The 13,190-nt window shown below is 38.1% G+C and overlaps 1 long non-coding RNA gene across 1 annotated transcript; it reads left to right on the top strand.

The window, feature by feature from the left end:
- Positions 1–11,508: 11,508 nt before the first annotated feature.
- On the top strand, positions 11,509–12,692 carry LOC18025977. The gene is made up of 2 exons (XR_002901305.1): positions 11,509–11,791; positions 12,059–12,692. It is a non-coding gene; the product is annotated as an uncharacterized LOC18025977 (long non-coding RNA).
- The last annotated feature ends 498 nt before the right edge of the window (positions 12,693–13,190 follow it).

Genomic DNA, 13,190 nt, shown 5'->3' with positions numbered 1-13,190 from the left:
ATGCTTTTTTGCGATTCTGACTACAATTCTTGTCCTGTCACTCGTCGTTCGCTTACTCGCTACATGGTTATGATTGGTGATTCACCTGTTATTTGGAAGATAAAGAAACAAGAACGGGTTTCTCTTTCTTTGACGGAGGCAGAATATCGTGCTATGGCTATGACGTGCAAAGAACTACTTTGGTTAAAGGAGGTTCTTAAGTTTCTCGGTGTCTCTCTTTCCTCACCTATGCGTCTTTCAGTCGGCAATGAATATTTCAGCAAATTCGTGTTTTACGAGCATACAAAGCATATTGAAGGAGATTGCCATTTTATTCGGGATGAAATTACAGCTGGGACAACTTCTTAAATTTCTTCTACTGAGAAATCAGCGGATATCTTCACAAAAGCACTTGGACGTGACCAGTTCCAGTATGTACGGTCCAAGCTGGGTGTTATTAACTTACACACTCCATCTTGAGGGGGAGTGTTACGAAAAATAATATTCTCCTATTTAGTAGTTAGCATATTTTCTGTGTATATTCTCTGTACTTGCTCTACAAATCTTGTGTAACTATAAATACTCTTCATATGTTAATAAGAAACACACACATTCACCTAAGATTGACAACTTTTCAAACTCAAATTACAAAGAAAGGCACTTCTAGCTATTCTTGAAAAGACTCTTATATATATAATTATATACCTTTTAAACCAACTTGTCACTCATGATTTCAATAGATGCAACGTTGTGGACACGGATGAAAAATTATAAATTTAAGTAAATAATTATTATCTCTACATATTTTTTTTTTTACTTTTTAATATTTTTGAAAGACATTATATATTTTTTTAATCTATCATGGATTATAATTTTTTATATATATTTTAATACTCATTTTACTATAGTTTAGATGTGAAACAAAAAATGTTATTAAAAAAAATCAGAGTCTATTCATAACAAAACAAAAACAACTTTGGATGTGGAAAATATAAAATTTATATCCACATATAATATATATCAATGAAAAACTATCCACACAATCATGTTCACGTTGTTAAGAATGTAAAACGTATATATATTCACGTCGAATATATCAATAAAAACTTATCCACGCAATTATGTCCACGTTGTGAACGATATAAAATAGATATCCACATCAAATATCATGCAATCTGTCCATATTGCACCATCTATATCTCATTTTTTAAATGAATATCTAACAAGATTTCTGATTTTTTTTAATTATTTATATATTTTTTTGAAATTTTTTTTATTTAATACATAAACTATAGTAAAATGTGCTTTAAAAATGAAAAAATAAAATTATAATTCATTCTAACCAATTTTTTTATACAATATAGAAAAATACAAAACAAAACAGACTGATAAAAATATTTGTTATTTCTTAAATATTTAATTAATCATGTATCCACGATACTGCATTCATGATTCATGAAAGAGGAGTAATTTCTGATTTAATTGAGATGAAATAATTGAAAGTGGGGGACGAAGGAGAGCAGAGAGCACTTTTATTCCTTTTTGCATTATGCTTGACAATTGTGGTATGATCGAACTTTCATATAAAGGAAATTATTTTTCGTGGGTGGAAAAAAGGCGATCTGAAAAAGTCAAATGCAAACTCGATAAAGCGGTTGCAAATGGAGAATGGTAATTTCTCTTTGCTAATACTATGACCGGATACTTAAAACTTTGGGGTTCTAATCACAGACCTGTCATAGCTCGTATCCAGTCGAGTTCACGACAACCAAGACGAAGATTCAGATTCGATAAGAAATGGATGGGAAAATCTGGTTTTAAAGAAGCAATGATCTCGGGGTGGGGTTCTTTTGATGGCACCCAAGGCCGGGATTTCCATCAAAAAATAACCTCATGCCATAGCAATATTGCAAATTGGAAGAGATCGAACCCATCGAATTCAGCTAAGATAATTGAGGAACTCAAAAACCAAATTGATATAGCTGAAGATAATGACAATACCACTCTTGAAGAAATTGAGAACTTGAGACGACGACTTATTTTGCCATTTAGAGAGGAAAATCTTTTTTAGCAGCAAAAGAGCCGAACTTTATGGCACCAGGAAGGAGACCGAAATACAAAATTCCATCACGCGATAACTAAACAAAGACGAGCCCGTAATCGGATCATCAGCCTAAAGGATCACAACGGGATGTTGGTGGAAAGTGCATGTGGAATAGAAAGAATCACTGTTCACTATTTCCAGGAGCTCTTTTCCACCTCTTCTCCATCTATCTTGGATGCTCAGTCCGGTATATTACCGAAAAAGTCTCTTCTTCTACTAATCGCTCTTTACTCAAGGAACCAATGGAAGAAGAGATATAAAAGGCACTTTTTGATATTAATCCAGATAAAGCTCCGGGTCCGGATGATATGAGTAGTAGGTTTTTTCAGAGATTCTGGCAAGTAATGCGACAAGACATAATTAAACTCGTGAGAGAGTTCTTCGAGACGGGAAGTTTTGATCCAAGACTAAACCAAACTAATATCTGTCTTATCCCCAAAAAGGATAGACCAAGATAGTTGGCTGAATTCAGACCAATTAGCCTTTGCAACGTGAGTTACAAGATTATCTCAAAGCTGCTATGCAAGAGACTCAAGGGAACTCTCCCAAACTTAATTTCAGAAACCCAATCAGCTTTTATGGCTAAACGTCTGATAACCGATAATATTTTGCTTGCGCAAGAAAATTTTCATGCCCTACGTACGAATATTAGTTGCACACATGATTTTATGGCCATTAAAATGGATATGAGCAAGGCGTATGATAGAGTAGAATGGAGCTTCATTGAAGCCTTAATGCTAAAGATGGGGTTTGCAGAGAGATGGGTGATGTGTACTGTCGTGTCGGTGTGTCGCGGGTTGTCAAGTTTTACCCTAAATGAAATCAATAGCCGCAAGTGCACAGCTGATCGATTGTAGTACTTAGGGATCGAATCCACAGGGAAGGAGGATCTTTTCCTGCAAAAGCCTTTGAAAGAAATATAAAGTAAGGAGGTCTAGAACCAAACGGTTTTGTGGGGGTTTTGGTGGTGTGTTTAAAATGTAAAAACGAATCTAAAACTACGAGAATTAAAATGACCTAATAACTAAACTTAACGAAAATGAATAAAAACGAGAAAAACGGATATTCTAATTGCTTAAATGAAAATGAACTAAAAAGGAATGAGAATATTGAACTAAAGCTTGCAATAAAAACGGTGTGAATCTATAGGAAAGAAGGCGTTGGGCTTCAGGGAAGTTTTCTCAGGGGTACGAACGATTCAAAACATTGCTAGAGAGTAAAATTGATAAGATCTTAGCTTAAACTTTTCGAACTGGAGTCACGGACGTATGAATACGCCACTGTTGTGATCATAGACGACTATCTCTCTCAACCCTGACCAGTAGGTTTCCACTCTGGCCCTGGAAAAGAAGAGATGCATTATGTTTAAGACTCGTCAGCATTCACAAATCGTCCATAGGTAGGTTTCCACTCCTATGTTTGTTTTGCTCTCCCAAACTAGATCTAACACCGGATGAACACTTTCGTGTCACCAAGCATCTGGATCAGATTGTAGTTGATGACGCTACTCTCATGCAGTAAAAACGAATTCAGAAGAAAAAGTTCTAAGATTCGGCTCAAAAGCTCATGGAATCCTCATCGAACATATAGATCCCCATCGAAAATCCCTTAATCCCAACAATAAAACTACTTAGACATGATGAACGAAATCAAAAACATAGTATTAATAAGTAGAATATAAACCGAAATTGAAAAAGAAAGAACAAGGGTTCAAGAGACAAATCTCTCTCTCCCTAAAAGCTAAAGTAAAAACAATAAGAAAAATATGAGGTAATGATTCAGTTCTCCCTTTTAGGGTTCATAAAACATGTATTTATAGTGCTCGAGACATCTCTGGACGTCACTTAGGGTTTCTCCAAATGAGAGAATCATTGTGGGCTTCAGAAATGGACCTTCGGGCTCGGAGTTGGCTGGCCGCGGTCGGGATGGCTGTGACCGCGGGGAATGACTTTGATGTGATCCTCCCAAGGATCGGCACTCAGAAGCTTGGTAAGAGATAGATCAGGGACAGAAGTTTGCGGAATAGACTTCTGTTTGAAGAGATTAATAGATCAGGTTGCTGTTCAGAGTTTAATTTGATCACAAGAGATAGAAGAGAAATGAAAAAAGATGCTGCAGAAGCAGCGATTCACTCTCAGGAGAAAACAAAGAGAATAGAGATGATAAAGATGCTGCACAAGCAGCGAATCACTCTCAAAGAGACAAAGGATTTCGTCCAGGTTTGATAAGAGAAAGAGAGAGTTTTATTTGATAAAAGTTTGATGATCCAATCCAGGATGAGTTCTCATAAGAGATTACAAGATTATTTAAAGAGAAGAAATGTAGAAAAATAAGGCAAACTCGAAAATGACAAGGAAATAAATGCAAAGTTTGAATAACTCTTCAAGTCACTTCTCCAGCCTCTTGAAATTCCCTTGGACGAAATTTGTCTTGGGCTTAAGTCCTTGAATCAACAATTGGGCCTTGAGAGAAGTAGACACCATTGCCTCCTTAAATACCTTCCTTTGGAAAACCCATTGGGACAAAACCAAAGGTAAGGGAAAAAGAGTACAACTGGGCCACTTACCCAATTGTTGATCTACTTGAGCCTGAATCAAAACCAGTGTGGTTTGTAATCCATCTTCTCCAGCCTGGCTCAAGCGATCTTCTTTGTTCCATAGATAAGTAGGTATCTCGCCAATGCCTTCCTTGAGCTTATTAGCCTTAGCTCCTTTGTTTTTAGACCAATATCTCTCGGCTACAAGCTGATCCTTAGCTCCATGCTCTGGTTCAAGCTCTCCTTTCTTGATGCTGCTCAGTATCACATCATCCTCCCCCAGTTGAAAAGGATTTGTCCTCAAATCAGGACCATCTGCCAAGAACAAAGCTAAGTTAGAACCATTAGAACTTGAATTCGGATAATGCTTACCTTGCAAGTATGTTTCGGCAGTGATCTGTATTGGAGTTTGAGGTGTTCCATGCTTCCTAGGATCCTTGAGGTCAGAGTGTTCAAGTTCCACACGTCCTCCAGCCCTCATCCCTTTTCCTTGTTCGTTTTGAGCTCCTTTTTCAGTGGTGGTTTGATCGTTTACAAGCTCCTTTTGCTTAAGGCTCTTTTTGGTGAAGATAAGGCCTTCGGATGGGTTCTTCATAGGAAAGATGCAATCTATTTGTCCAAACTGAATTCTGTTCCAGTATTTATCTTCTAAAGGTTCAGTTGGCCTAAGAAAATTATCCTTAGAGTCCTGCAAAACAAAAGATCTTACTCGGCAGCTCCGGTGCAACATTAGATAAACTCAAAAGAGTTTCTTTATAAGCAGACTTACGACTAGATGATTGAGAGATTAGAGTTCTTTGGATATTACCAGATTTGGCAAGGAAGTTTGATTGCTTGTAGGTGTTGTTCTCAGCCTGTTTTCCTTTCTTCTTTTGATCTTGATAAATCTCGAAAGGTGTCATTGGAACAAGAATGTGCTTCCCGCCTTTGAACTCAAAAGAATACTTGTTGGTGGAGCCATCATGAGTCACTTGTCTATCATACTTCCATGGCCTTCCCAACAGGATGTGACTTGCCTCCATAGGTAGAACATCACACAGAATTTCGTCCTCATACTTTCCAAGGGTTAGAGAAACCGATACTTGGCTGTTAACTCTCATTTCACCTTGATCATTGAGCCAATGCAGATTGTATGGCTTAGGATGCTTCCTCACGGTCAAGCCAAGCTTATTAACCATGTATTCACTTGCTATATTGGTGCAGCTTCCTCCATCGATGATGAGATTGCACACCTTGTCTTGCACATGACATCTTGTGTGAAATAGGTTCTGTCTTTGTGCTTCCTCTTCTGCCTTAGCTTGCACGTTTAGAATCTTTTTCATCATCAAAAGATCTCCTGTAGCAGCATACTCCTCTTGCTCTTCCACTGAATCTGAGATATATTTTTTATCTGCTGATTCGTACTCACCATTGTCCAAGAGAATCAGAACTCTCTTGTTAGGACATTCACTAGCAATGTGTCCTCTTCCTTGACACTTGAAGCAGACTATCTCACGAGCTCTAGTAGTTGATGATTCGGTTTTGACCTTGAACTCTGGTTTAGTAGAGAACAATTTAGAAGACACCACAGGCTCAGCACTTGGTTTTTCTTCTTTTGTAAAGCCTGGTCTAGCCGTAGATGAACCAACCCCAAAACTTGATCGAGATCCTCTCCTCTTGAGCTGTTGTTCGACTAGAATGGCTTTGTGATATATCTCCTCTAGATCAGCATAGCTTTGCATCTCCAGTCTGTCTTGAAATTCTCGGTTTAACCCACTCAAGAACCTAGCGATGGTTGCTTCTTCATCTTCTTCAATACCAGCCTTGATCATCAGAGATTCCATTTCTTGAAAATAATCTTCCACACTGCTGTTTCCTTGAGTCAAGCGTCTAAGTCTCTGGTGTAGCTCCCGATGATAATGACTAGGGACAAAGCGTTTCCTCATGAGTGCTTTCAACTCATCCCAAGTATCAACAGGCGGCTCTCAATTTCGTTTGCGGCTTGTTGTGATCTGATCCCACCAGTTTATGGCATAACCATAAAACTCTGTAGTAGCTAGCTTCACCATCTTGAGATCTGAATACTCTTGACAATCATAGATCATCTCGACCTTCTTCTCCCATTCCAGATAAGCGTCTGGATCATTCTTGCCATGAAAAGGAGGAACTTTCAGCTTCATGCCTCTCATGTCATCATCAACACGTTCCCTTGCTCCTCTTCCACGTCTTGGACTGCCTTGTGAAGAATTATCATCACCAACATTATTTCTAGGCTGTCTCTGCTGGACATGAACTCCATTGGTATATCTGTCTTGAATCCCCCTCGGATTAGGTTCTCCTTGTAGCTGATCAATTCGCTGATGTAGTTCTTCTGCTTGAGTTTTCATCAGTTGCTCAAACCGAGCCATCATAGCTTCCATAAAGAGTTTGTTGCTATTGTGGCTGTTGTCTCCTTGCTCTTCACTCATTGTGACCTGAAAAACAAAACAGAAAACAAGACCAGTAACTAGTTCTCACAATAGATTAAAATGCAAAAGTGATTCTTCGTGTACCACAAGAAATCAAAAGCCCTAGAATATGATCGGTTTATTTTTAAACAAACACAGATATGGCCGATGATGAGATCTGATGATAGAAGCTGAAGAGACAAACTAATATGAGCAGATCTTATGCAGAGAAGATGAAAAGACAAAACAAAACCAGGGATAAAAAACGTGATGCAGGGGCAAACAAACACTAGATTTAGAGGCTTATGATGCAAACTAAACAGATCTAAAATGATTTTTATGGGTTTTCTTTTTCTGAAGAGAACTAAAACGAAAATAGAAGATGAACAGATGCAGACACGAAATTAAGAAGATGAAAAGATGAGAAAGGATAGAGACTACCAAAGAAACTTCTAAGTGTGCTCTGATACCACTTGATGTGATCCTCCCAAGGATCGGCACTCAGAAGCTTGGTAAGATATATATCAGGGACAGAAGTTTGCGGAATAGACTTCTGTTTGAAGAGATTAATAGATCAGGTTGCTGTTCAGAGTTTAATTTGATCACAAGAGATAGAAGAGAAATGAAAAAAGATGCTGCAGAAGATTCACTCTCAGGAGAAAACAAAGAGAATAGAGATGATAAAGATGCTGCACAAGCAGCGAATCACTCTCAAAGAGACAAAAGATTTCGTCCAGGTTTGATAAGAGAAAGAGAGAGTTTTATTTGATAAAAGTTTGATGATCCAATCCAGGATGAGTTCTCATAAGAGATTACAAGATTATTTAAAGAGAAGAAATGTAGAAAAATAAGGCAAACTCGAAAATGACAAGGAAATAAATGCAAAGTTTGAATAACTCTTCAAGTCACTTCTCCAGCCTCTTGAACTTCCCTTGGACAAAATTTGTCTTGGGCTTAAGTCCTTGAATCAACAATTAGGCCTTGAGAGAAGTAGACACCATTGCCTCCTTAAAAACCTTCTTTTGGAAAACCCATTGGGACAAAACCAAAGGTAAGGGAAAAAGAGTACAACTGGGCCACTTACCCAATTGTTGATCTACTTGAGCCTGAATCAAAACCAGTGTGGTTTGTAATCCATCTTCTCCAGCCTGGCTCAAGCGATCTTCTTTGTTCCATAGATAAGTAGGTATCTCGCCAATGCCTTCCTTGAGCTTATTAGCCTTAGCTCCTTTGTTTTTAGACCAATATCTCTCGGCTACAAGCTGATCCTTAGCTCCATTCTCTGGTTCAAGCTCTCCTTTCTTGATGCTGTTCAGTATCACATCAGGCTTTCTGGCCGCGGTCGCGGTGCTTCTGACCGCGGGAAATTGCTTGTTGGCCGCGGGTGGAAATGCTTGCCGGCTGGTTTACGGGACATCTTGCTCTTCGCGTATCTTTTGATTGAACCGTTGGATTGCCAAGCTGTAAAGTGTGTTGGAAAGCTGATACTTCCATATTTAAGATCTCCAAATTTGAGCTGGATCAGACGGTGAGAAGGCCTTCAATCAGGGGTGAACTTCTGATGGTTTGACTATGAGCTGAAATCTGGTTTTCTATCCATTTTGTTAAGCTTTTCCCTAAGTTACCTGAAAAGAGTCTTGGAACTACAAATACTAGAAAAATGTAATAAAAGTACTTGAAAGCAATTAAAAACATAGAAAAAATATTTCAAAACGATCCATAAAAGTGGTCAAAATACGGTGTTATCAATGGGTTAACTTACTGATGTGTTGCATTACCTCGGTCTCATACCAGGTTATATTAAATGGAGAACCGAGAGGCAAGATCAAACCCACAAGAGGTTTACGACAAGGAGAACCTCTTTCACTATTCCTGTTCATTATTTGTACAGAGGCGCTAATCTCCCTCCTTAATTGAGTGGAAGAAGAGAAATGTATCATGGGCTTGCGTGTCGCTCGAGCAAGCCCCCAGATTTCTCACTTATTGTTCGCGGATGATAGCTTTCTTCTGTAAAGCAGAGGTTAGGCAATGTACAGAGATTCTGAAAATTCTAAACATGTATGGCAACGCCTCGGGACAGCGACCAAACGCAGCAAAATCTTCTATAGTCTTTGGAAATAAGGTTGACCAGAATAAAAGACAAGATATAAAAACAATTACTGGTATTACAACAGAAGGTGGCATGGGGATGTATCTGGGAACCCCTGAATAGATTTGCGGCTCAAAGAAAAAGGTTTTCTCCTTTGTTCGAGAACGTCTCAATAATCGCGTGAACTCTTGGTCAGCACGACTTCTTTCGAAGGGAGGAAAAGAGATCCAAATAAAATCTGTGGCCCAAGCACTTCCGATATATGTTATGTCGTGTTTTCTGCTACCAAAAGGAATTATTAATCAATTAAAAAGCGCAATATCAAACTTCTGGTGGAGTTCCAAGCAAAATAGCGGGAGTATACATTAGATTGCATGGAATAAAATATGTATTTTCCAAGATAGAGGTGGATTGGGATTTAGAGACCTCCATGATTTTAATATTGCTCTACTTGCTAAACAATTGTGGAGACTCATTCAGTTTCCCTCGTCCTTACTTGCTAGAGTCTTACATGGCAGATATTATAATCGATCATGTCCTCTTGAAGATAGGACAGTCTACTCACCATCATATGGGTCGCGTAGTATTCTTGCTGAAAAACCCTTTGTAAATCTTGGTTTAAGGAAGACTATTGGAGCGAGTTTTGATACAAGAGTCTGTTGTGAACCTTGGATCCCAGATATGCCTGCTCGACCCGCGAGAGCTTCTGCCGGGGTCAGCCATCGACACCCTCAGCTCATGGTACATTCATTCATTAGACGAGATACAAAAGAGTGGAACGTCCCCCTTCTTTGTGAATACTTCCAACCTGAGGATGTCCCACTTATCCTTGGGTTGAGACCTAGTCGAAATTTTTCCCTTGATGGATACGCATGGAATCATACCAAATCAGGCTCTTATACGGTGAAATCCGGTTATGATTTATTCTGGAATTTAACTTACCGGGAAATCTTGAGGAGGCTACTGAACCAAGTATCACATACCTCCAGAGTCATGTGTGGAAAATTTGCACAACAGGAAAATTAAAACATTTCATGTGGCAAGCACTCTCAGGATGTGTGGTGACTTGTGAAAGATTGACTTATCGACACCTAGGCAATGACAAGAGTTGTCCTAGATGTGTGAGCTTAGAAGAATCTATCAACCATTTTCTTTTTCAATGTCTCCCAGCTTTACAATTTTGGGCTTTATCAGACTTTCCATCCCTTCCGAGCTTCTTCCCAGGTACATCTATTTACCGAAATATGGATTTCCTATTTTAGAGAACAAAATAAATGGGTCTTGTTGAACCACGAAGAGACATCTTCCCTTGGATCATATGGTACATATGGAAAGTAAAGAACGACAAGATTTTTAACGGAAAAGATACTCCTACAATGAAGACACTCCAATTAGCTTCACTTGAGGCGGAAAGCTGGAGGATAGTAAACCAAAAAGAATGTGAAAAAGAGAGGGAGATTCCACAGTATCACGACACCTCTATTCTCTACCCTTGGTATCCCAAATCCCAAATTTTCAGATCGATGCCTCTTGGATAGATCATGGACCAGTTAGTGGACTAGGGTGGAGCCATAGGGATACCATGGGAAAAGAGGTTTTTGCACTCCGAGGCTGCCGCAGAAGACTCTCAGCACTTCATGCGGAGATGGATGCTCTTCTTTAGGTTATGTTATGCCTAAGAGATAGACATTTCTCTTTGATTCATATCTAGACAGATTGCTCCAATTTAGTAGAGACTGAAAACTCGATGGATTGGCCGGCCTTCACATCAGAATTAGATGTGTTCTAGGACATTCGTGAGACTTTTGAGACTTTCAACATCATCCATATTTCCCGAACTTTAATCGTCCGAGTTGATTTTCTTGCTAAAGAGGCACAATCGTGCGGTATCTTGTTCTCCCATATAAGTCAGACAGAATCAATAGGGATGACTCTACGGAATCATCATCTTATCGATAAAAACTTGACTAAAGCAGATGGATCATCGACAAAAAAAAAAGAAAAGAAAATAATTGAAAGTATCTTTTTGTTATATAAATACATAAACTAAGAGCCAATAGTTCAACTGGTAAAAATCTCAGGCAAAAAGTCTAGAAATTGCTGATTTGAATAGCTCTTGGGACGAAACTATATATTACATGTTGTGGTTTCAGATTTAGGAAATTACAGGTTTTGGCCCAGAATCTCGTGGTAATTAAAAAAATAATAATAATTAAGTACACAAAGTGTGTAAATTACTTTTGAAATTTCACCTTCTAACTGACTCACGTGTTCCTCACGTGCTCCTCACGTGCTTTTCATGGGTTTCTCATGGGCTCCTCACGGGTTTAGACCAGGTCTCCTGGGGTTCATGGTTCGGATTCATAGGCAAAATAAATTAAAAAAAGGAAAAAAAAAAACCAAACTTGAAGAGCCGGTTTGTCCCAATGAACTTGATGATACCGTCTGTTTGTGACATGGTAGAACATAATTAGGCGAAAAAATATGTAATTTTGAGGGTGGAAATTTTTTTCCTCGGGCTGAAATTTTTTTCATTTCATCGCTTCTTTCTTCTCTTCTCGTCATCTTCTCCGACGATTTTCAATCAGTCAAAGCATCCGTAAAATTCACCGGTGGAGTTGTAATCCGAGCATCGAGTATCCTTTCCCATCATCAAGGTAAGTCTCTGTTTAGGGTTTTGTAGAATTATAGTTTGAAATTAGAGTTTTTGGTTTGAAGAAATAATTGGAGATTTTTGGTGTAAGCGATATTAGGGTAATTTGATAAGTAATCATCTCTGTGTTGATTCACACCTAGTAATTTTTCGCTTTTCTCCAAGATTGTTCGATTTTGGTTTTTTTCAGAATTGTATTCTTATTTTGCAATTGATGAACCACTTCCTGATAGTTCCTTTGTTTCATGTTTCTGGGTTTGGGTTTGTTCAGTTTAAAACAGAGTAGCTTCTCGTTCTGCCCTCCATGGCTCCATGGTTGATGCTTGTAGAGAAAAGCATCTTTCACGAAGAGCTAATGCGGCTAAAAGTGCCGTCTCCGAGTTGGTTCTTGTCGCCAAAGCGTGCGGGAAGGATGCAGAAGAGGAACTGCCTGTTTCTGCTGGTCTTGGACCAAGAAGAAGTAAGGCTGAGATAGAAGAAACTGAGAAACGATCATCGTTGAGGTGGAAAGATTCTGATGAAAATTTAAGGCTGAGATAGAATAAGAAGTAAGTTTATGGCTCTCTATAATCCAAACTTGTTTGATCTGATCACGAAGAGAACTGATCACGAAGAGATACAACATGAAATACTTGTGCAAACTATAGATTCTTCTTCGGTGAAAGTGTGAAACATTATAGCTTTAATGGAAGAGGTAGTTTCACTTGTGTCATCTCTTATTCTTAATTATTCAGTTTCTAGTCAATATGATCCTTGTATTGTATCCTTTTCTTTATGATCAATAAGGCTTTATTTGCTCAAATGATTTGCTGATTCCTTGGTCTTGCCAATTCCTTGTACAACATCAAGTAAAAGTTAAAAACTGTAAGCAATATATGATTCATATCTATCAGTTTATTATTTGATTTTCTTCTGTTCTTTTGTTTTTTTTTTGTTTTGTTTATTGTATTCTGTTTTTGATCTGTTGTATCATGTGAGGAAAATGAATGAATCTTGTTTATCTTTTTGTTTGAAGTACCTAAGTCTAATTAGATTTACAATTAAGAAGATGAAATATTGAAATGATCAAGAAGTCATCAGAGGAGGCATCACCCTTCGTTTCCTCCTAACTTTGGAATCTTTCCTCTCTATCTCTCTATCTCTCAGATATTGAACTTATTCTAGAAGCTTTCAAGAGGATGAGAGACAACAGCGAAGAACTAATTCTAGAACTTATTCTAGAAGCTTACAGTGAGGAATTTTGGTCTTCTATTTTTGTTGCTTTTTTCTTGGTTTAAATTCTGAAAATTGTTGTTTTTTTAGTATTAATTTTTAAAAAAGAAAATATTTTTTTTTTGGATTCACCAATAGAATCCAGAAATTAGCATAAGATTTTCTTTAAACTCAAAACCAAAAAATAATAG

Source organism: Eutrema salsugineum, unplaced genomic scaffold (genome assembly GCF_000478725.1).
Source record: "Eutrema salsugineum unplaced genomic scaffold, Eutsalg1_0 scaffold_11, whole genome shotgun sequence".
Classification (NCBI taxonomy): Eukaryota; Viridiplantae; Streptophyta; class Magnoliopsida; order Brassicales; family Brassicaceae; genus Eutrema; species Eutrema salsugineum.
Note: the sequence above shows the minus strand (reverse complement) of the source record. Positions and strands in the feature narration are given on the sequence as shown.